This window comes from Pinus tabuliformis, chromosome 5_1 (genome assembly GCF_031772625.1).
Source record: "Pinus tabuliformis cultivar Carrire ecotype Pingquan chromosome 5_1, CPIR1, whole genome shotgun sequence".
Lineage (NCBI taxonomy): Eukaryota > Viridiplantae > Streptophyta > Pinopsida > Pinales > Pinaceae > Pinus > Pinus tabuliformis.
Genome location: NC_142305.1, coordinates 165,105,026 through 165,127,709, shown reverse-complemented (window position 1 = coordinate 165,127,709; position 22,684 = coordinate 165,105,026). Strand labels below are relative to the sequence as shown.

Sequence of the window (22,684 nt, the reverse complement as noted above, 5' to 3'; positions counted from 1 at the left end):
AAAAATTTAATTTGCACCAAAACCTTAAACTTATAACTTCATATATTAATATGTCTAATTTTTGTAATTCCATAACCAAAATTCTTATAAAATAGAATATTAACATATCCTTCTATCGAAATAAATAAATAAATAAATAAATAAATAAATAAATAAAAATAAATACCACACTTTTCAATATAATAGAATATTAACCTATTCCCAAAAATTGTAAAATCTTTACATATATATAAATAAACCGCCCCATGAACTAAACTAGTATTTGGGCATTTAAGGGTATTATTGCTATATCTATTGTATTTGTTACTTGTCCAGGTGCTATATCTATTGTATATGTTACTTGTCCAGGAGCCTTGTGATCATAGCCTCGATCTTTCCTTCGAAATTCAATTCTCCGACAAGCTGAAATTCCTCAACTTGTAATTAGCAAAAGATGGGTTGACTAAAGAGCAGGAGTCTAACAAATCTAACAAATCTAGAACTTCAGGAATATCAGTATAGGAGACGTCATCAATGTTGTGTTGGGTGTATTTCTAAATATTATAGAATTTGTTTATGGAGGTGGAGGAATTGTTTGGACAGTCAAAAGTGGTTTGAATGTGGACAAAAAAAATTCAAAAGATCTTGTAGATGAATGGTGTTTTTGATGGTGGAAATAGATTTAGTACTATAAAAAATATCTAAACACCTAACATTATGAATTTTAATCATTTTTAAGGAAAAAAAACATAATTTTTAGACTACTACAATAATATAAATTTGGATACAATCACATTAAATATGGCATCTTCAAAATATACAAATTTCTAGCAATAGCCGATAACATGCCCAATAAAATTTTATTAGAGATGTGATCTATGTGCGGCACAAAAACTCAATTTCTCATACAATAACCAATAATATATAAAAATAAACAACCAATCCTATTACAAATAAATTTAAATAAAATAATTACTCAAAATATAAAATTAATTAATTTTAATTTTTTGAAAAATATTTCATAATTTAACTAAATTAATATCTAATCAATCTCATACCCATTGCGTTATCCCTGGCCTGGCAATTGGGATAATAATAACACATTTAATATGAATTCAATCATGTATTTATGTGAGTCGAAACGAGGAAGATAACTATCAAACTTAAAACTTAAAAATTTAGACCCTTTTGAATTTTTACATATCATCTTGAAACCGGAGCCATATTAATCTTCTTTATACCATTCCAATTTTACTGAATATCTTTATGTGAGTCAAAACGAGGAAGATATCAATCAACTTAAAAAATTTGACCCTTTTTAATTTGTGCATATCATCTTGAAACCGGAGCCATATTAATCTTCTTTATAGCATTCCAATTTTATTGACTATCTCAAACAAAATATAAATATAATATAATTATATAACTAAATTCAATATAATAATAATAATTATATATAAAAATATATAATATATACTATATTATATTATAATATAATAAATAGGAATAGTTTTAAGTGTGATTTTTTAGAGTTTATGATAAATTTATAGCTAGAATCTAGTAAAAAAAATTTGTAGCTAAATTTTGATTTGTATTGTTTAAACTGATTTTTTGACTCTATATATGGAGTCGGCACCCTAGACAAATTAGATCAAAAAATAAACTGGAAATTTTTCCAAAATCACACTTAAAAACTACTAATAATAAATATAAGTAATTATTTCATATAATTAATTAATAATTAGAATATATTTTATATAATTCATATAAGTTTTCTTTTTTATTTCTCTTTATTGGACTTTTATTCTCATATAATTATTATATTTATAATTAATTATGATGATGATGAACATTCACTAAGATCAATATGGTTTATTTAACATTTAAATTAAGAGATTATTTGAGACTCAATAAAATTTTATTTCTATGATCAAAAAGAAGGGAGAGAAGGGTTCTTAGATCAATATAGTTTTGTTCACTTAACAAGTCAAGAAGGTTGGTAGTGTGGCAAATGTTTTGAAAATGAGAAAGGATGTGAGTAAGAGCCAGCATAATTTTCTTTACAAGGTGTTTTGGGAATAGACCAACGCCCAATTTTATTTAGAATTTCATGAGGAATAGTTCTTATCTTTGCAATGTTCATTTTCTTCTTACCACTGGTAAGATAATTCAAGTTAGCAAGAATGGGGTTGATGAATCTTTCTCATTAGTAAGAATATGGTTGATGACCTCCTTATAATACCTTAGCTTTATTTTTCCTTCTAGGTCCTTATCATCCCGCAACTTATCCTTAAATTTGGAAGTAATAATAATTTTAATATTATCCTTTATTCTTCAAGATGATCTTCTTCTTTCTCTCTCAGTGAATGTCCACCAAAACAAATATGATCCACCAAGATGAATATAATTATGAATTTTTTTTCCAAAAAAATATTATTATTATATAACTAAATTAAATATAAAATAAAAATAAAATTATTATATCCATAATTAATACATAATTATGAATGTAATATTATTATATCAGCCTAGATCCATCTTAACCCCACATTTATCAAGGGCCCAAAGGGATCAAATCTCTTGAGGTGCAAACCTCCTTTTTGAGTGCAAAACTTAAGGAAAGGTTTGTACATTGAGAGATTTCATCCCTCTCGACACTTGATAGATTTGGGTTAAGATGGATCGAGGTTGGTTATATAATACTATATAATATCTACCTTTGTATCTAAGTGTCTCTTTCTCATTCCCCCTCTCTATCTCACCCCGAAAACATACACATTGTCTCTCCATATCTATCTATCTCTTTTCATCCCTCCCTCTCTCTTTATTCCCCTTCTCTCCCTCTTTCTCTTCCCCTTCTTTCACTCTCTCTCCCCTTCTCTCTCTCTTCCCTCGTCCTCTCCTCTCTCCCTCACTCTCAATCTCTCCCTCATCACTCCCTCTCTCCTCTATCTTGAGTCCTTTCTCTCTTCCTTCCTCTCTCCCTTTCTCTCCCACCTCCCTCTATCTCTCACCCCCAATCTCCCTCTTGATTCCCTCCAACTCTATCACTATCTCCCTCCCTCTCTTCTTCTCTCTCTCCCATCCATTTATGTGTCTCCATCTCTCTCTCCACTCCTCTTCTCTCTCTTCCCTCCTCTCATGTCTCCCTCCCTCTCTCTCCATCTCTCCCTTCTCACTCCTTCTCTCTCTCCAACTCTATCTCTCTCTGTCTTTATTCTTTTTGTTGAGGAATGGAAACAAGAAATTCCAGTTTAAATTGTCCTTGAATTAAACTGTGAATTAAAATTGAATTCTATTCTCATAACAACTTGTAAATAGTTAATTAAGCTTAATTAACTTAAATAGATTAGGAATTTCGAGTTAGAAGTCTTTCTATAGTCATTTATATGTTCTCCCTAAGTTTTAGGGGTCCAGTATGAGTTTAAATTGAGTTGGAAATTAGATTACTGAGTTAAATTTAGTTAAATTAGTTCTAAATTATTTTTTGAACTAATAGAGGACTATCAATGATTTGGTGCACTAGTGCATCCACTAGTGCTACTCCAGTTAACTGAAGATGCCCTCATGAGAAACTCATGTATGTCAATTCAGAGAAAGACCCAGTTGAGACTAGAGTGCGAGGACAGTGTACTATCAATGCTATTATTTACTGGAGTGTAAATATCATGCATGCATCAGAGATTGATCCTATGTTTGGATTGCGCAATTTTGGAAGCATGAATTCCCTTTAAATACGGGTTATCCATCCTAGGAATTACGCAAGATATTAGGGGCTTCGAGAATTGTTGAATAGGCTAAGTATTTGGCTTGAGCTAGCTTGTGAGCTAAGAGAGTTGAGCATACTTGTGCGGAATTGTTCTAGTGAGAACAAGCTTTGTATCTACTTATATTTCTGATATATGCAATACTGATAGCGAGGTTTTGAGTAGTGGCTTTCCCCAGATACATCTTGTGTTACGTGTCATTGATTTATCTTCTTCTTGTTCATATTATTTTCATCTATTCGTTTCCGTTGGGTGAAAGTAGAAGTAAATTATTTTCCTATGCTTTAATAAATTGCATGAGATTGTAAATCTACAGGATTTTCTACGTGGTATCGGAGTTGAAGACAATATACTAGAGGAGATTTCAAAGTTTTTAGTTTTGGATTATAGGTGAAATTTTAATTTTCAATACATGCTTCAATATTGCCAGATGGCATTCTATGGTTTGCGGCTCGAGTATGCCTTGGAAGGCAGCTCAAATTTTATAGCCTGGAGGGACAAAATAGAGGTTGTGCTAGAGGATAATGGCTTGAAGAAATTTGTTGATCAAGAAATTCCTAAGCCAATAGCATTAGATACACAGAATTTGGCTAAATGGAAGAAGTGTGTGGCAAAGGTGAGGCGAATAATCATTGAGGGAGTTCAAGACCACATTGTCTCGAGTCTCCATGGCAAGGAAACTCTATATGCTATGTGGAAAACATTGACGGACTTGTATCAGAACAATAGTGACCAAAGGAAATTAGAACTAAAGGAAAAACTTTGAAAAACAAAATGGAGAAAGGCGAGACTATTCCAAAATACTTGACCAAATTCACTCCATGTCGTGATGAACTTGGAAGTGTTGGAGTCATGGTTGTTGAGGATGATATGGTGAGTTTTGCTCTTCTTGGACTCCCAAAGAGTTGGCATAGTTATGAGGACTCTGTCAATGGTCGGGAGAAGTTGTCATATTGGGAACGACTATGGTCAGATTTGATGCAAGAGGAGATCAGTAGAAACACTAGGGATGGCTCTTCATCAAAGACTAATGATGAAGAGAATTGTGCCTTGGTAATTAAGGCGAAGAAGGGGAAAGGGAAAACTTCCCATTCCAAATTAGATTCTTATCTTGGAGGTAAGAAGAAATACATGACAAAATTTAAGTTCTTTCATTGTCATAAGCTGGGCCATTTAGCTACAAATTTTCCACTCAAGAAGTCCAAGAAGAAGTCCTCAGGAGGAACAGCAGGTGAGGCTTTTTCCTCTCAATTCAAAAAGGACTTTTCCCTCATTGCGTGCATGGTATCATCAATGATGGGAAGTGTATGGTACTTAGACAATGGAACTTCATTCCACATGACTGGCAACAATGAGTTATTTAGTGACCTCGAGGAGAAATATCTCCAGATGCATATCGAGATGGTTGATGATGGGAATTATAGTGTTACTGGATTGGGCATGATTAATTTTCAGAGGGAGCATGAGGCTCCACTCATCTTGAAGAATTTTATGTATGTGCTCGGGCTGCACAAGAACTTGGTATATATTGCCATGCTTGAGGATAGAGGCTATGATGTGATCTTCTCAAAAGGAAAGGTGTTCCTTCAACACATAGCCATGGGTCAAGTAATGAAGATAGGGATTCAGGTGAAGAATCTATATAAGATGGAGGTAAAAGAGTGTATTGTTTTGAGCACAAAATCAGAAGGGGTGTGGAGTTGAGACGTTGGTGAGATGTGGCACAGGCGATTGGGCCACTTGTATCATGGGGCTTTGAATATATTGTAGCAGATCTCTACTCGTCTTCCCAAAGGTATGCTTGAGCAAGTTGATACATGCAAGGGGTGTACTTTGGGAAAATACACCAAGTCTTCCTTTAATGACAAAGGCAGCTGAGTAGAGGCTATTCTAGAGCGAGTCCATTAAGATGTGTGTGGACCATTCTCGACAGCATCCACGGCCAAACACATGTATTATGTTATATTTGTTGATGACTATTCTCATAAATGTTGCATATTTTTCATGCAGAAAAAGGATAAAACTTTCACAAACTTTGATGAGTTTAAAGCATTGGTGGAGAAAGAGTCGGGCAAGAAAGCTAAAGATCTATAGAAGCATAGTAGGAAGAATAGAAGCATAGTAGGGGTAGCGAGGGCAATTTTGCATGATCATGGCCTACCACTCACTTATGGGGTGAGGCATGAAACACAACGGTTTATGTTCAGAATCATAGCCCACATCGAATACTTGAGATGAAGACACCATAAGAGACTTATTCCGATAAGAGGCCAGATTTTTGTCACTTCATGATTTTTGGGTCATCAGTATATTTCCATGTGACCAAAGATGCATGGAAGAAGCTTGAGCTGACAGCAGAGTTGGGAATATTTGTGGAGTACACTGATACACCTCAAAACTATCAGGTGTACTTTCTAACCAGTAGGATGACAATGGTTCGCAAGGGATGTCAAATTCGATGAGGAGAAGGCCATGAAAATTTCCCTTAAGAGGGAGCTTGAGATACATGCGGATGAGGAGCTTTTAGCTCCTAATATTAAGGAGCCTCGGATTGATGTGGAGCAGCCACATGCAAAGTGTAAGGACCTGCAGCTCCGCCCGAAGTGCGACCGTGACCAGATAGAGAGGGCGCGTGGTTGGAAACCTGAACAAACGATGGAAGAGCAAGCTCACGACTTCATGTGCGACAATTATGTGTGATAATGCACACAAGGAATGGAGAGAGGATGATTTTATATGTGTGAAGGCATGAGTTATAACTTATGGAGGCTGACCTACAACTTAAGGCAAGCCGACATGTATTTTGACAAGTCTGCAATGAAGTAGGGGCGCTGGGCAAGTCGGCTGGGCAGCCAAGACTTCACCCTACGATTGGTATATATGGAGGTGTGTTGGAGCTCATTTGAACATAATCGCTCATCGCTCAAACATGTGAAGAAGGCACAGAACAAGAGTGTGGATGCAGCTAAGGAGAAAGGCACAAATTTGGGTGATGTGCCCGTTCTTGGGCAAGGCCGCATGAAGGTGAACCGCTTGTCTTGGTGTTGGGTGAAGGGCGCAGGCAGGGTCGCCCACGGTTGGAGAAAAGCATGCACAGTGTGTGTGGGCGCCCGGTTTGTGCGATGACTTGGCACAGATTCTTGGGTGACTCGGGTGAGCACCCACCCATCGTGCAAGTGTGCACGGTGACTTGATGAAGTGTTGAGATTGTGGACAAAGGTGTGTCTCGAGTGGAGGCGTCCGTGTGTGGCGACTTGGAGGCGCGCCCAAGTTGGGCAGACAACACGATCGTGCGATGAGGTGAACGAAGGGTTGGTGAGTCATGTGGCGACAATGCAGAGGCGCCGACGAGCTGGGCAACCGAGTTTGCCGAAGATTGTAAATTTGGCTAAGTATGAAACTTGGAGTTTCCAAGTATACTTGTAAAGCTCTGTAATATTGAAAGACTAATAATATGTTATCGGGCAGACTCATTGTTCAGGGAGTTGCCCCTCCCTTTATACTATGCAATTTTGTTCTTCATTTATAAATACTGATGATAATGAATGTGTATGGGTGTTCATTGGTATAAAGGATAAGATAATAATACTTGGTTGTGAAACACAAACTAAGTAGGAATAAGTGGTTAGGCGTAGTCCACGAACATAAGTATTGGTGAAAAGAAATTGTTCGATGGTGCCGCACCTCGCTAAGAGAGGTTGAAAGACTACCACCGGCTTGGGGGCATGACAGGTGGTATCAAAGCTAGTCTGAAGACTTGGAGAAGTCTTGCAGGAAGCCAAAAGCTGATTCAGGGTTGAAGAAGCTTGACAGTTGGTGACAGTGAAGCAGGTACTTGCAGGTGAAGGAAGTTGTTTCACATACAAGTGGAACAAGGGCTGGTTTAGGTTGCAGGAATCTTGGTGAAGTTGTTGGATGGTCGAAACTAGATTGCGAAAGAGAAGGAAGTTGTTAGCAATGGCAGGTGAATCTCAGGTTGGGTCTAGTCACGGTGCGAAGGATGCTACTATGGAATTCATGGAGAAAGTGTTGGAGAAGATGGAGGACTTGGAAGCTTTCTGGACTAAGAAGATGGACTTGGTCGATAGGGATTAAGAGGCCAATTCGAAGATGAGGGAAGAGCTCAAGGAACTCTGGACTCAACATGAGTACGCTGATCTTATGTGTACACAACTTGAAGTAAAGGTCAAGGAGGTTGAAGAGGCAAGAGACCAAGGTCTTACAGAGATCGTGGGCTTGCGAAAATCTCTTGACGAAGCCAGAGATGAGATCGCAGTGTTGAAGAAGGCCATGAGGCATAACTCAGGTGGAGGAGTGCCTCATGTGAAAGTCAAGGAACTAGAATCTTACGATGGTACAAGGAGTGCAAAGACTTTTGGCAACTTTCTATGGGACATGGAGCAATACTTGGAACAGTTGGGTCTATCTGATGATGAGACGAAGGTCAATGTAGCTGCTCAGTTCTTGACAAAGGATGCTAAGATGTGGTGGCGAAGGAGGATGGATCAGATTGCCAATGGCGATGCTGGTGACATTATTACGTGGGATGAGATGAAGAAAGCTTTGCAGACCCATTTCAATCCTCAGGATGAAATGTAGGAAGCAAGGATGAAGATAAAGTTCATAAAGAAGACCGGGAACCTTCAGACATATCAGCGGGAGTTTGCAAGTGCGGTTATGGAACTTCCTGGCATGGCGGAGAGGGACAAGGTGTTCAATTTCATTATTGGGTTGAAGCCTTGGGCACGCAATGAAGTGAAGAGGCAGAGGATTAGAACACTTGAGGAAGCTTTTGCTGCTATGGACAGGTTGGTGGAGCATTATGATGAGACTTCTGATGATAGGAAGAATAAGTCCGATAAGCCAAAAGATAAGAAGAAGGATGATGCTTTGAAATCAGATGATAATTCCTAGACGAAGAAAGCCTTGAAGTGTTGGATATTTGATGGACCACATACGGTGAAGAACTGTCCTTCTAGACCGAAAGTGGCTGCGACTGCATAATCTAATGCGAAGAATGAAGCAGCTTCTATGGGGATGATGCAGATACTTGGTGCTACTGCTGCTACAGAGGTGATCTCTTGGAGGGATCCTGAGAGGAACAGTTTGGAGTATGTTCGGATGAAGGTTTGGAGTGCTGATATACTCACTATGGTGGATAGTGGGGCTTCTCACAACTTCATGAATGAAGATACTGTGAGAAGAATTGAGTTGAAATTTGTACCGATGAAGGCACAGGTGAAGACAGTCAATTCTCCTCTTGATAATGTTCTTGGTGTAGCTGAAAAAGTGGACACAACACTAGGTGAGTGGACAGGGAAGGTCGACTTCACTATAGTGCAGATTGATGACTATGAAGCTGTGCTGGGAATGGAATTCATGAAACAATTTGATGCTATGATTGTTCCACATTTGAGGAAGCTGTACATTTACGATGGAAGGGAAGATGTACCCATTGGTGTACCAACCATTGGAGTGACAAGGCCTGATTGTAAGTTGGCAGTGATGCAAATGGAGGATGAGAAGTGAATGGAAGATATGAGTAAGCAGTTGTCTATGGTTGAGACAAAGCTTACCAAGTAATCATTGGTCATCAGGACACTTTTAGATAGTATCTTGGATTTATCAAGAAGGCTAGAAGTGGTTGAGGATGATGATGATGATGTTGAGGCATATGTGAGGCTGAATGTCCGGGAGGAGGATCAGGTCACTTATCTATAGAGGATGGAGATAGAAGATCCTGACAGATGGATTGAGATGATTAGTGAGGGTGAGCCTTCAGGCTCTACCCCCTCCACATCTTCTTAGATGACAAGAAGATGGGGCTCATTGTTAGCTGCTCATGGCAGTGAGTCCTTAAAATAGGTTGAGCAGGTAGGATAGATGGTGCAGGGATGACTTGGCATCAAGCATCATGACATGTTGCAGATGGGATGGAGTTTCCATGGAACTGAGCATGGGAAAGATTCTTGGTGACTCCGGGATGTGGCAAAATCCAAGATAGACTGGTGAAGGCATAAGGAGGGACATTCTTGTGATTTGAGCGTGATAGTTGGACTGATCACCCGACTAGTTCAAGTCATGAGGGCTAGCAGTGTACCAGAGAGATGTTGACATCAGGCAGACGAGGAGGACAGTTCATAGGATGAGGACGACACATGGTGGAGATGGAAGTTCTACATATGTTGCAGGGATGTTTGCAGTATGTGGAGGAGTTGACATCATGGACCAAGGATGAGACAGATATTGATGATGATCTTGGTGGATGGCTACCATGATGGTATGTTGTCTAGGACGACAACGACTTCAGGTGGAGGAGGATGTAAGGACCTGCAGCTTCGCCCGAAGTGCGACCACGACCGGATGGAGAGGGCGCGCGGTTGGAAACCTGAATGAATGATGGAAGAGCAAGCTCACGACTTCATGTGCGATGGTTATGTGTGATAATGCGCGCAAGGAAGGGAGCGAGGATGATTTTATATGCGTGAAGGCATGAGTTATAACTTATGGAGGCTGACCTACAACTTAAGGCAAGCTGACATGTATTTTGACAAGTTTACAATGAAGTAGGGGCGTTAGGCAAGTTGACTGGGCAGCCAAGACTTTACCCTACGATTGGTATATATGGAGGTGCGTTGGAGCTCATTTGAACACAATCGCTCATCGCTCAAACATGTGAAGAAGGCACAAAACAAGAATGTGGACGCAGCTAAGGATAAAGGCGCATATTTGGGTGATGCACCCGTTCTTGGGCAAGGCCGCATGAAGGTGAACCACTTGTATTGGTGTTGTGTGAAGGGCACGGGCAGGGTCGCCCGCTGGTTGGAGAAAGGCGTGCAAAGTGTGTGTGGGTGCCCAGTTTGTGCGACGGCTTGGCATGGGTTCTTGGGTGACTCGGGTGATCGCCCGTCCTTCGTGCAAGTGTGCATGGTGACTTGATGAAGTGTTGAGATTGTGGACAAAGGTGTGTCTCGGGAGGAGGCGCCCGTGTGTGGTGACTTGGAGGCGCGTCCAAGTTGGGCAAACAACACGATCATGTGACGAGGTGAACGAAGGGTTGGTGAGTCGTGCGGTGACCGTGCAGAGGCGTCGACGAGCTGGGCAACTGAGTTTGCCGAAGATTGAAAATTTGGCTAAGTATGAAACTTGGAGTTTCCAAGTATAATTGTAAAGCTTTGTAATATTGAAAGATTGTATAATATATTATCAGGTAGACTCATTGTTCATGGAGTTGCCCCTCCCTTTATACTATGCAATTGTGTTCTTCTTTTATAATTGTTGATGATAATGAATGTGTATGGGTGTTCATTGGTATAAAGGATAACATGATAATACTTGGTTTCGAAACACAAACTAAGTAGGAATAAGTGGTTAGGCGTAGTCCACGAACATAAGTATTGGTGAAAAGAAAGTTTGTGGTGGTGTCGCACCTCGCTAAGAGCGGTTGAAAGACTACCGCCGGCTTGGGGGCGTGACACAGAGGATCCCGGAGTGGATACATCCACTCAAGTAGAGTCTTCCAAATATGGAAGAAAGTGCAACAAAGAGGCTGAAAGATTGTTGGATGATGCACAGGAGAATGTGAGAGTACCCACTTCTCAGTGTAGGCAGAGGAGGTCACCTAAGAGGTACACTGGATACATGGCTCTTATGGGCGAATGTGTTGTGACAGAGCCATCTCCCTTAAGGAGGCAGTGTAGAAGTCGTTTTGGGTTGATACCATGATGGAGGAGTATGACTCCATAGTTCGTAGCAGTGTTTGGGATGTGGTCCTGAGACCAGATGTAACGCCCTGCGGTTGATATCAACCGAGCGCGCGCTCCACCTGCTCCACGAAAGCGACTAAGGCACAAAACAGTACGCGGAGCGACCAAGGATGAGGCGTTATGTTAATATGCGCGGGCAGAATGGCGTTCCATCCTTATATGGTGAGTTGGGGAGCTCGTCTACAAGCCGACCAAGAAGGCGTAAGGCCGACACAAGGTGAATTGAGGGGTGGTCCCGCACCATGGGCGGGCCGACCCAACAAAGGCACAACATGTTTGATGAACGCGCACAATTGGCGAAGTAATAGAGAGTCGGCCAAGGCATGACTCCACGCGATAGGAGGCATATAAACAATGTGATGAAGTGTGGCATTTCACCACCAAGCGTTTGCTCTTCAACACACGAGCTAGAGGTGCGAAGGAGAAGGAGTAGGAGACGTGGCAAAGGCGCAGGTCTATGCGCCCACCTACCGGGCAGCCTACACGAAGTTTGCACGGAAGTTGTATTTGGTTGAGGTGCGAGTGGAGGGCGTTCTAAGGCACCCGCCTGCCGGAACGTTGAATGAGTTTTGGGTTGTGTTGGGTGTGTGTTTTGCACGGGCACGCCCACCTGTTCGGCAAAGAAAACTTGTGTGGTGTTCTAGTTAATTCGTGGTGAGACCATCGTGTGCTCTTGCACGGGTGGGCGCCCGACTTGGGTGTAAACGTCGATGGAGCCAAGCTCCCAGTCATTGTACAAAAACTCTTCATATATAATAAAAGACTATTATACATGTGATGTTGTTCTCTTGTTGTTCTATGATGGTTTTATATTAATGGTTCCCGCACATTAATATGTTATTCATGGTTTGATGAGTAATGTTAAGGCATAGTTCATAAAGTAAACTAACAATGGATGATGTAAATTACTTAGGCGGTGCCACACCCAGCCAATTTAACGAAAAAAGAATTGGGGGCATGATAGGTGGTATCGGAGCAAGTTCACGACGAGTGAAGCTGGTGTATGATGAAGATGATACACACCTACACTTCGTGAAAGGTGGTATCAAAGCAGGTTCACAGCGAGTGAAGCCGTTGCTTGAAGGAAGCAGAGAACAGACATGTATGCAGGGAAAAGTTATGGAGAAATCGTGGATTAACAGTCTGGGTTTCATGGACTTGATGGTGCATGGCAAGACCATTCAAGCTCTGGTGGACTCGGGGGCCACCCATAACTTCATAGTGACACGGTTGGCAAAAGAGGTTGGACTGATGATCTTCCCATCGAATGTGGAAATCAAGGCAGTGAACTCTAGAGCTAAAGTGGCGAGTTTGGCACATGAAGTGCCTGTGCAAATAAAAGACTGGAAGGGTCAGTTGGACTTCACAGTGATGGAGATGAATGACTTCGATATGATACTCGGACAAGATTTCTTGAAGGGAAACAAGGCAATTTTTGTCTCCTTCTGTGATGAGGTGGTGTTGGTTGGACAGTCACAAACTTGGACTTTGCCCACTCATAGGCAAAGGAGGGAAGTCAAAGTGTAGCATGTTTCGGCACTGAGTTTGGAGAAGGCTATGAAGGAGTCAGATATGGAGACATATGCGGTGATGTGCAAGGGAGTCGAAGGTGATGGAGTGGGGACGCCTGTTCCAGCCGAGATTTCTGAGGTACTTACCAAATATGCGGATTTGATGCCTGATGAGCTACCAATGAAGCTTCCACCAAGGCGTGCAGTGGACCACAGCATTGAGCTTGAGCCAGGAAAGCAACCTCTGGCTAGAGCACCTTATCAGATGTCAGGGCCTGAGTTGGAGGAATTGAAATGACAACTAATGGAGTTAGCTGATGCAGGTTTCATCAAACCTTCAATGTCCCCTTATGGAGCTCCGGTATTGTTCCAGCGGAAGAAGGATTCAAATGAGCTACTGATGTGCTGTGATTATCGTGCATTGAATAAGCAGACGGTAAGGAACAGATATCCTTTTCCATTAGCTGTTGATTTCTTTGACAAGCTTGCGAAAGCCCGAGTGTTTTCCAAGCTGGACTTGAGGCATGGGTATTATCAAGTGCGGATAGCTGAAGGAGACGAGAAGAAGACCGCAATAGTAACAAGGTATGGTAGCTTTGAGTTCCTTGTTATGCCATTCAGGTTGTGTAATGCTCCTGCTACGTTTTGCACTTTGATGAATGATGTCCTACGACCATACTTGGATTCGTTCGTAGTAGTGTACTTGGACGATATAGTGGTGTACAGTGACAACATGGAGGATCATAAGAAGCACTTGGCGATGGTATTCAAGGCACTAAGGGAAAATTAGTTGTTCTTGAAGAAGTCTAAGTGTGTGTTCGCTCAGACCAAGATTCCGTTCCTTGGGCATATTGTTGGTAAAGGGTACATACGGATGGAGCCGAGTAGAGTGAAGTCGATTGAGGACTAGGTTGAACCGAAGAATGTCCATGAGATGAGGGTGTTTTTGGGCATGACCAACTACCAACGGAAGTTCATAGAGGGGTACTCCAAGGTAACATCATCACTGACAGCCCTATTGAAGAAAGACAAGAGGTGGAGTTGGACGGATAAATGTCAGAAGGCATTTGATGACTTGAAGAAGAGGATGGTTACAACACCGATATTGAAGTTGCTAGACTTCGAGCGACAGTTTGAGGTACACACTGATGCTTCATATTTTGCCATAGGAGGGGTTCTTTTGTAGGATGGGCATCCAGTGGCATATGAGAGTTGGATGTTGCAGGATAGAGAACGGAGGTATCCGGTTCATAAGAAGGAGATGACTGCAATCATTCACTGTCTTCATGTGTGGAGGCATTACCTGATTGGGAAACCATTTATTGTCAAGACTGACAACGTTGCAGCAAGTTATTTTGCATCACAACCAAAGATTTTTGCAAAACAAGCTTGTTGGCAGGACTTCTTGGCTAAATTCAACATGACTATCAAGTATAGACCGGGAAGACACAATGTGGTAGCAGATGCCCTTAGCAGGAAGGGAAAACTTGTGGCATTGGAAGGGGAAGACCGGGCAGCTAGGCGTAGGAGTTGAGTTCAGATGTCAGAAGAGATGCAGAATAAGCTCAGGGAAAGTGTTGAAACCGATACTTGGCGCAGAATATAGTGAAGCAGATAAAGGAGGGGAAGACATGAAAGTTCTTTCTACGAGACGGGTTCTTGTTCTTTGGAAACCGACTCTATGTTCCAAAGTCATCTGGGCTCAAGAGGCACCTTTTGAAGGAGTGCCACGACTCGCCATGGGTTGGCCGCCTAGGGATGCGTCATTCTTTGGCATTGTTGGAGAGAGGATTATTTTGGGAGAAGATGTGGGAGGATGTAGAGGAGTATGTACATATGTGCATCATTTGTCAGCAGGAAAAATCAGATACTCAGAGGCAAGGAGGACTGTTGCAGCCTTTACCAATTCTTGAGAGACCATGGATGAGTGTCTCGATGGACTTCATCACTCAGTTGCCACTTGTTCATGGGTATAATGGGATAATGGTCATGGTTGATCGTTTTTCCAAGTATGTTGTCTTTGTTCCAACAAAGATACCGTGTGGAGCCGAGCAGACTGCGGAGTTGTTCTTTAAGAACATAGTGAAGTATTGGGGGATGCCATTAAGCATCGTGCCGGATAGAGATCTGTGTTTTATAGGCAGATTTTGGACCACATTGTTCAAGTTAGTCGGGACAGAGTTGTTGATGAGTTCGAGTTACCATCCACAGACAGATGGGCAGACCAAGAGGATCAACACATTGCTGGAGGACTACTTGAGACATTATGTGACGGTTGATTAGAAGAATTGGCCTGAACTCTTCGATATTGCCTCAGTTTAGCTACAATATTCAAAAGAGTTTTGCAACGGGGTATAGTCCATTTGAGCTGGTGAATAGACAGATGCCGGTTGCATTGCATACCATAGTGACAGGAGGTTTCTTGAGGAGTCCTCATGCGAAGAAGTTCATGAAGGCTTGGGATGAGACCTTGGAGTTGGCACGATTGCACTTGCACAAAGCTGCAAGGAGAATGAAGAAATGGGCTGATCGAGGAAGATGGGATGCGCACTTCAGTGTGGAAGATATGGTGTTTCTCAGGATTACCGGGCAACAGTTTCAGCCAGCCAAGGGGACTGCAAGCAAATTGACACGGAAGTATGAGGGACCATTCCGAGTGAAGAAGAGAGTGGGGGAAGTTGCTTATGAGCTGGAGCTTCCACACGATATGCACATGAAGCATCCAATTTTTCACATGAGTCAGTTGAAGAGATGCAGGCTTGATGCTGATAATCCAGAGAGAGCTCAACCGCCGAGAGGACCAGCCGAGATTGTGGACAAGCCATGACTGGAGTTGGAGAAGATTTTGAGCTTCAGAACTACAGGGATTGGTTGCCACATGAAGCGAGAATTTCTTGTGAGATGGAAGAATGCACCGGAGGAAAAAAGCTGGGAAGCGAAGGACTCACTTTGGAGATGGAAGAAGAAGATTGAGAAGTATGATAGGAAGCTTCTGAGAAAGTCAGGATTCTCAAGGGCGAAAATGAGTTCGAGTGGGGGAGGATGTAACGCCCTGCGGTTGATATCAACCGGGCGCGCGCTGCACCTACTCCACAAAAGCGACTAAGGCAGAAAATAGTATGCGGAGCAACCAAGGATGAGGCGCTATGTTAACATGCGCGGGCAGAATGGCATTCCACACTTATATGGCGAGTTGGGGAGCTCATCCACAAGCCGACCAAGAAGGCGTAAGGCAAACACAAGGCGAATTGAGGGGCGGTCTCGTGCCATGGGCGGGCCGACCCAACAAAGGCGCAACATGTTTGATGAACGCGCACGGTTGGCAAAGTAATAGAGAGTCGACCAAGGCTTGACTCCATGTGATAGGAGGTGTAAGGACCTGCAGTCCTTATGCGCACACTCCGGCTTGAAGTGCGACGCATAAAGGAGCGAGCCTTGACTTAGCACACGAAGACATCATGTTATAATGAAGTGCAGGAGGAGGGCGAGCTATTTATAGGCATGGGAGCGTGGAGAAGCACCCACAGGCTCACCAACGAACATGACAAGCCAACCGATGGTTGTAAGCGTTTGATGGGAGGCCGACTTAAGTTTAGATGCATATTGCATGAAGGTTGAAGGCGTAGGCAGGTTGGCTGGGCAGCCACGACCTTGCCTACCACCCATATATATTGGGAGAGCGTTGGATCTCATTTCATCCAATCGATCATCACTCACACAACAATGAACTTCGCTCATGTAAAGGAGAGTGCGCAGGACAAGGTGTGGACACAGCAAAGAGGTAGAGGAGCAATTTGGAGATGCGCCCATTCTTGGGCAAATCTGCACAGAAGTAAAGTGCATATCAGGGTTTTGGGTGAAGGGCGCGGGCAGGGTCACCTGCCGGTTGGAGAAAGGCATGCGCGGAGTGTGTGGCGCCCAGGTGATGTGTGGGAGCGCCCAACGGTGAAACGTTGGTGGGCACCCGGTTTGTGTGATCACTTGGCACGGGTTCTTGGGTGACTTGGGTGAGCGCCCGCCCGTCGTGCAAGTGTGCACGGTGTGACTTTTGGTGATTTAGATTGTGAACGGAGGTGGGACTCGTGCAGAGATGCCCGTGTATGGCGACTTGGAGGCACGCACAAGTTGGGCAAACAACACGATCGTGCGACGAGGTGAACGAAGGGTTGGTGAGTCGTGCGGAGGTGCCGACGAGCTGGGCAACCGAGTTTGCCGAAGTTGAAAATTGGCTAAGTGTAAATTTGGGGTTTCCCAAGATTTAACTTGTACTTTGTAAAAGTGAAGATTATATATATTGATTCTAGCAGATTCATATTGCAGGAAGTTTCCCCTCCCTTTATACTATTGTGCATTACTCTTGTATAATGTTGTTTATGTGAATGTTATGGGCTTTCACTTTTATAAAGGAAACATAATAATACTTGGTAACAAAAATAAAACTAAGTATGGAATGTTAGGCGTAGTCTACAATCGTAAGTATTGGTGAAAATAAAACGATTGGTAGTGCTGCACCTCACTATAAGCAATTGAAAGACTACCACAGGTGTAGGGGCGTGACAAGTGGTATTAGAGCTAGTGCCAGGGAGCTGGTGCTGGTGTTGAAGCATTGAAGCTGATGCACACCTGCACTTCGTGATAGGTAGTATCAAAGCTGGTGAGCTGAATCAAGGAGTTGATTCTACGAAGACCGAAGACTTGGCAGGGAGCTCAAGTTTTGCAGGTGACAGGTGGAATATCAGGGTGATTCAGGTGAATGGTAAAACAAGTTTAGCAGAGGAGAAGCTTAGTGCTTGGGCCAAGTTGAACGACAAGACATGGCAGGTTTGGAAGAATGCGAAGGGAAGCTCTTGCTTACCTTATACAGGTTGAAGCGGATGAAAGAAGAGAATCCCCGGATTCGAGAGAAGCTTGAAGTCTTGGAAACGAATGTTGAAGATGAACTTCTTCAACTTGGTTGGACAATGGAGCAGGATGAAGTTGCGGATTTTGCTGACGAGGAAGAGGAAGCCATGATGATTGAGGATGTTGCACATGTGAAAACGACGGAGGATGAACTTGAGGTTGATCAAGTTGGACCAGGATCATGAAGTTTGCAGACATGGATGGATGAGGATACTCACATGGAGGAGCCTCATGATGATGATGTAAGTACTATTGATACTTGTGTTTCATTTGAGAATTTGGTAGATGGACCGTACGTAGGGAAGGGCAAAATCAGTTTGTCAATGCTAGGGAGGATCTTACCATGGATGTCTATGATGAGACCTTGTATGGAGAAGCAAGGATTGTTGACTATTGCAGGACTTGTTGGGGTTGTTTGTGACCTTATGGTAGAAGGTACAAAGGCCCGTGACAAGGGAGGTACATGATGATCATTGCGGAGGATGGGGTCATGCTTTAGCCACATAGAGAATTGGCTAAGTGCCCGGCATGACTCATGGACAGATTGGAGGGCACATACTTGAGTTGATGATGATAATTGGGTGGACTTCTCATGGCCGAGACCAAGAGAAAGTCTTGGTGAAACCTTCATTGGGGGAGCTATGATGGAAGGGACTCGTGATGATGATGATATGGCTGGGTGACCGAGTTCACTAGACCAAAGATTGCAGACTTGGATGAGGATGACCGATTGTTGTGATGGGTCTACTTGGACTGCATGGGCAACTTAGTCATGGACATCAGGTTGGAGACATGGAGCATGGCAGTCTATGCAAGGACATTATGCAGGAGCACTTGTAGAGGTGTCACTTATGGGCATCCAATGAGGAGTGCCAAGGCAGGGATGTTGTGCAGGTGGATTGCTAGTGTGACATGGAGATGACTTACTTATGAGCTGATGGAGAGGTTGTGCACTTATGTACAATAAGGCCATAGACTTGGATGGAGTTGTGAGCAGACTATGGAGCATTCCTACTACATGGAGAGCTGAGGCATCTTGCAAAGACCTTTGGGCTGAGACTTGTATGCTTGCTGAGATGTTGGTTGGAGATGACTCATGGAGCTCATGATGACATGAGGTTGTGACTTTTAGGGACTTGATATGTGGTGGACTTGGAGGATCTGATGCATTGAGGAGCTGAGGTCAGAGACTTTGATGTAGGACGGGGTGCATACTTTCAAGTACATGTATGGGAATGGCTTGAAAGAGTGACTTGATGTGGAGGATCGATATGAGACACTTTGGAGTGATGGAGTTACAACGATGATGATGCCTTGGTGGCAACACTTGGGCATGGGTTGAGCCGAGACTTAACCACTTTGACACATGGGGGCTGATTGATCTATGATCATGGGCAGCATATGGATAGATGAGACATGTGTATACTTGTTTCTATAGCAGACTTGAGGGATGGCACATTGCAGATATGATGGAGGTTGCTTCATGGACCTAGATGTGGCACATCGAGAGTCAAAATTTGATGAGATGATCTCTTCATATTGAGGAGATACACATATGGATGATGATGTTGGGGTAGATGTGGCTGATTTCATGCAACACATTAGTACCAGACATCATGGACAACATGTTGCAGATGAGATGAGGACTACTTCATGGACCTGAGCATGGCTTACACTTGTATGGAGATGGATTCTTGATCGAGTTGAGGATGTGACGAGATGTTCTAAGAAATAGTTGATGATGGCATGAGGATGTGCATTCTCATGGTTTGAGCGTGACAATTGGATTGATCACCCGGCTAGTTCAAACATGGGGTCACAAAGTGTATAGAGATGTGTTAGCATTTGGAGTATCATGGAAGTAGTTCACACGAGGACAACACATGATGAGGTCGACACGAGATGTTTCAGGAAGCATGTAGCTTGAGATGGAGGGACCAGCCTTACATGATGGAAGCAACATGTGGAGATTGTGACAGGATGGTCGATGGTCATGGATTGAGATGATTTCCGATGTATGACATACCGATGGGGTGTATACCTTGGTATGGGGATCTTGGTGACAGATGGTTGCCAGGACGAGACATGATGGAGACGGTGGTTCTACATATGTTGTAGGGATGTTTGCAGTATGTGGAGGAGTTGACATCATGGATGAGACAGTTGTTATGAATCTTAGTGGATGGCTACCAGGATGGTATGTTTTCGAGGACGACAATGACTTCAGGTGGAGGAGGATGTAAGGACCTGCAGTCCTTATGTGCATGCTCCATCTTCAAGTGCGACGCGTAGAGGAGCGAGCCTTGACTTAGTACGCGAAGACATCATGTTATAATGAAGTGCAGGAGGAGGGCGAGCTATTTATAGGCGTGGGAGTGTGGAGAACCCACGAGCCAACCAACAAACATGACAAGCCAACCGATGGTTGCAAGCGTTTGATGGGAGGCCGAATTAAGTTTAGATGCATATTGCATGAAGGTTGAAGGTGTAGGCAGGTCGGCTGGGCAGCCACGACCTTGCCTACCGCCCAAATATATTGGGAGAGCATTGGAGCTCATTTCATCCAATCAATCATCACTCACACAACAAAAAACTTCCCTCATGTAAAGGAGAGTGCGCAGAAAAAGGTGTGGACACAACAAAGAGGTAGAGGTGCAGTTTCGAGATGCGCCCATTCTTGGGCAAAGCCACACAGAATTAAAGCGCATATCTGGGTTTTGGGTGAAGGGCGCAGGCAGGGTCGCCTGCTGGTTGGAGAAAGGCGTGCACGGAGTGTGTGGCGCCCGGGTGATGTGTGGGTGTTATAGACATTTTTGTGCCTTACAGCATGAAGCATGAAATGTCCATAATCTAAGGGATCCAAAGTCCCTAAACATGTTGTTCCTACCCCTAGGGGAACAAGGTCAGCAAACCACAGCAATGCAAACAAGTTCTCCACTGAAAATTACTCAAAAACAAGGCAATTTTGGATCATGTCAACTGCTCCACTGAGCATCTGCGCTGAATGTCAACTGCTCCATGGACCACCTGCGTTGAATGTCAACTCCAACAAAGGCTACCTGCACTGAGCGAGTTTTGACATGTGGAAGTCTCATTCCTCAATGAGTCAATGCCCAGGAAGCTTCCAAAATGACACTTGGATCAAGGAATTCGACTGGTGATGAGTAAGAGGTTCTAGATCTCCAAGTGGAAGCAAGAACCTCCAAGTGGACTCAAGAACTGAAGAAGAACTGGAGTGGGAGAGGACACTAGTCACATCTCAGGCTGACTCATCCTCTCTCCAAACTCCTATATATGGATCTCTCTCCCATGAGATCCAGGGGCTGGAATCTTGTGAAGGTAAAGAATTGCTGTTGGTTTGAGTTTAGAACTATTGGGTGATTTGCTTTGAAGGAGGTGAAGAGGAGATTTCTTTCTGCTGGGAAGGTGATGCTGGATTGGGCCTCTTATGGTTGTATCACTTCCTGAACCTTACTTCTTCCATTAATAAAGCATTTGAGGTTCTTCTATATGCATGTGTCTCAATGGTGTATTGTTATACTTGTGTATTTGATTTATTCTAATCCTTGAATCAATTATGAATGTATGCTTCTTGTAGTTTCCCTCTCTTGCCATTTTGCAGGATCTTGGTGTAGCTGGGCCAGTGAAAGAGCAAGGAGCTAGGGGGCAAGCAGCAAGGAGAGAAGATTGGATCAACCATTAGCGAAAGACATCGGTTAGTGGATCTCTTTCTCCCCTCTTTTACATCTCATAAAGAAGTAATCTTAGATAGCTTTGCTTTGATTGTTGCTAAGGAACTATCACCCTTAGAGTGGGATAGGGTCATTCCGTATTGGATACTTTTCCCAACAACAGTGGGAGCGCCCAATGGTGAAACGTTGGTGGGCGCTCGGTTTGTGCGATGACTTGGCACGTGTTCTTGGGTGACTTGGGTGAGCACTCGCCCGTCATGTAAGTGTGCACGGTGTGACTTTTGATGAAGTGTTGAGATTGTGAACGGAGGTGCGACTCGTGCAGAGACGCCCGTGTGTGGTGACTTGGAGGTGCGCCCAAGTTGGGCAAACAACACGATCATGCGACGAGGTGAACGAAGGGTTGGTGAGTCGTGTGGTGACCGTGCGGAGGTGCTGACGAGCTGGGCAACCGAGTTTGCCGAAGTTGAAAATTGGCTAAGTGTAAATTTGGCGTTTCCCAATATTTAACTTGTACTTTGTAAAAGTGAAGATTATATATATTGATTCCGGCAGACTCATATTGCAGGGAGTTTCCCCTCCCTTTATATTGTTGTGCATTACTCTTGTATAATGTTGTTTATGTGAATGTTATGGGCTTTCACTTGTATAAAGGAAACATAATAATACTTGGTAACAAAAATAAAACTAAGTATGGAATGTTAGGCGTAGTCTACAATCGTAAGTATTGGTGAAAATAAAACTATTGGTAGTGCCACACCTCGCTATAAGCGGTTGAAAGACTCTCGCAGGTGTAGGGGCGTGACAGGAGGCATATAAACAATGCGATGAAGTGTGGCATTTCACCACCAAGCATTCACTCTTCAACACACGAGCTATAGGTGTGAAGGAGAAGGAGTAGGAGTCGCAGCAAAGTCGCAGGTCTATGTGCCCACCTGTCGAGCAACCTACACGAAGTTTTCACTTTGGTTGAGGCGCGAGTGGAGGGCGTTCTAAGGCGCCCGCTTGCCGGAACGTTGAACGAGTTTTGGGTTGTGTTGGACGTGGGTTGTGCACAGGCATGCCCG

General features: G+C 43.2%; 2 non-coding genes across 2 annotated transcripts; both read right to left on the bottom strand.

Moving 5' to 3' along the window:
* Nucleotides 1–1,151: 1,151 nt before the first annotated feature.
* On the bottom strand, nt 1,152–1,259 carry LOC149163940 (U6 spliceosomal RNA). Its single transcript, XR_016261066.1, has one exon. It is a non-coding gene; the product is annotated as a U6 spliceosomal RNA (small nuclear RNA).
* Nucleotides 1,260–1,280: 21 nt separating this feature from the next.
* Nucleotides 1,281–1,382, bottom strand: LOC149163939 (U6 spliceosomal RNA). The gene has a single exon (XR_016261065.1). It is a non-coding gene; the product is annotated as a U6 spliceosomal RNA (small nuclear RNA).
* Between the last annotated feature and the right edge of the window lie 21,302 nt (nt 1,383–22,684).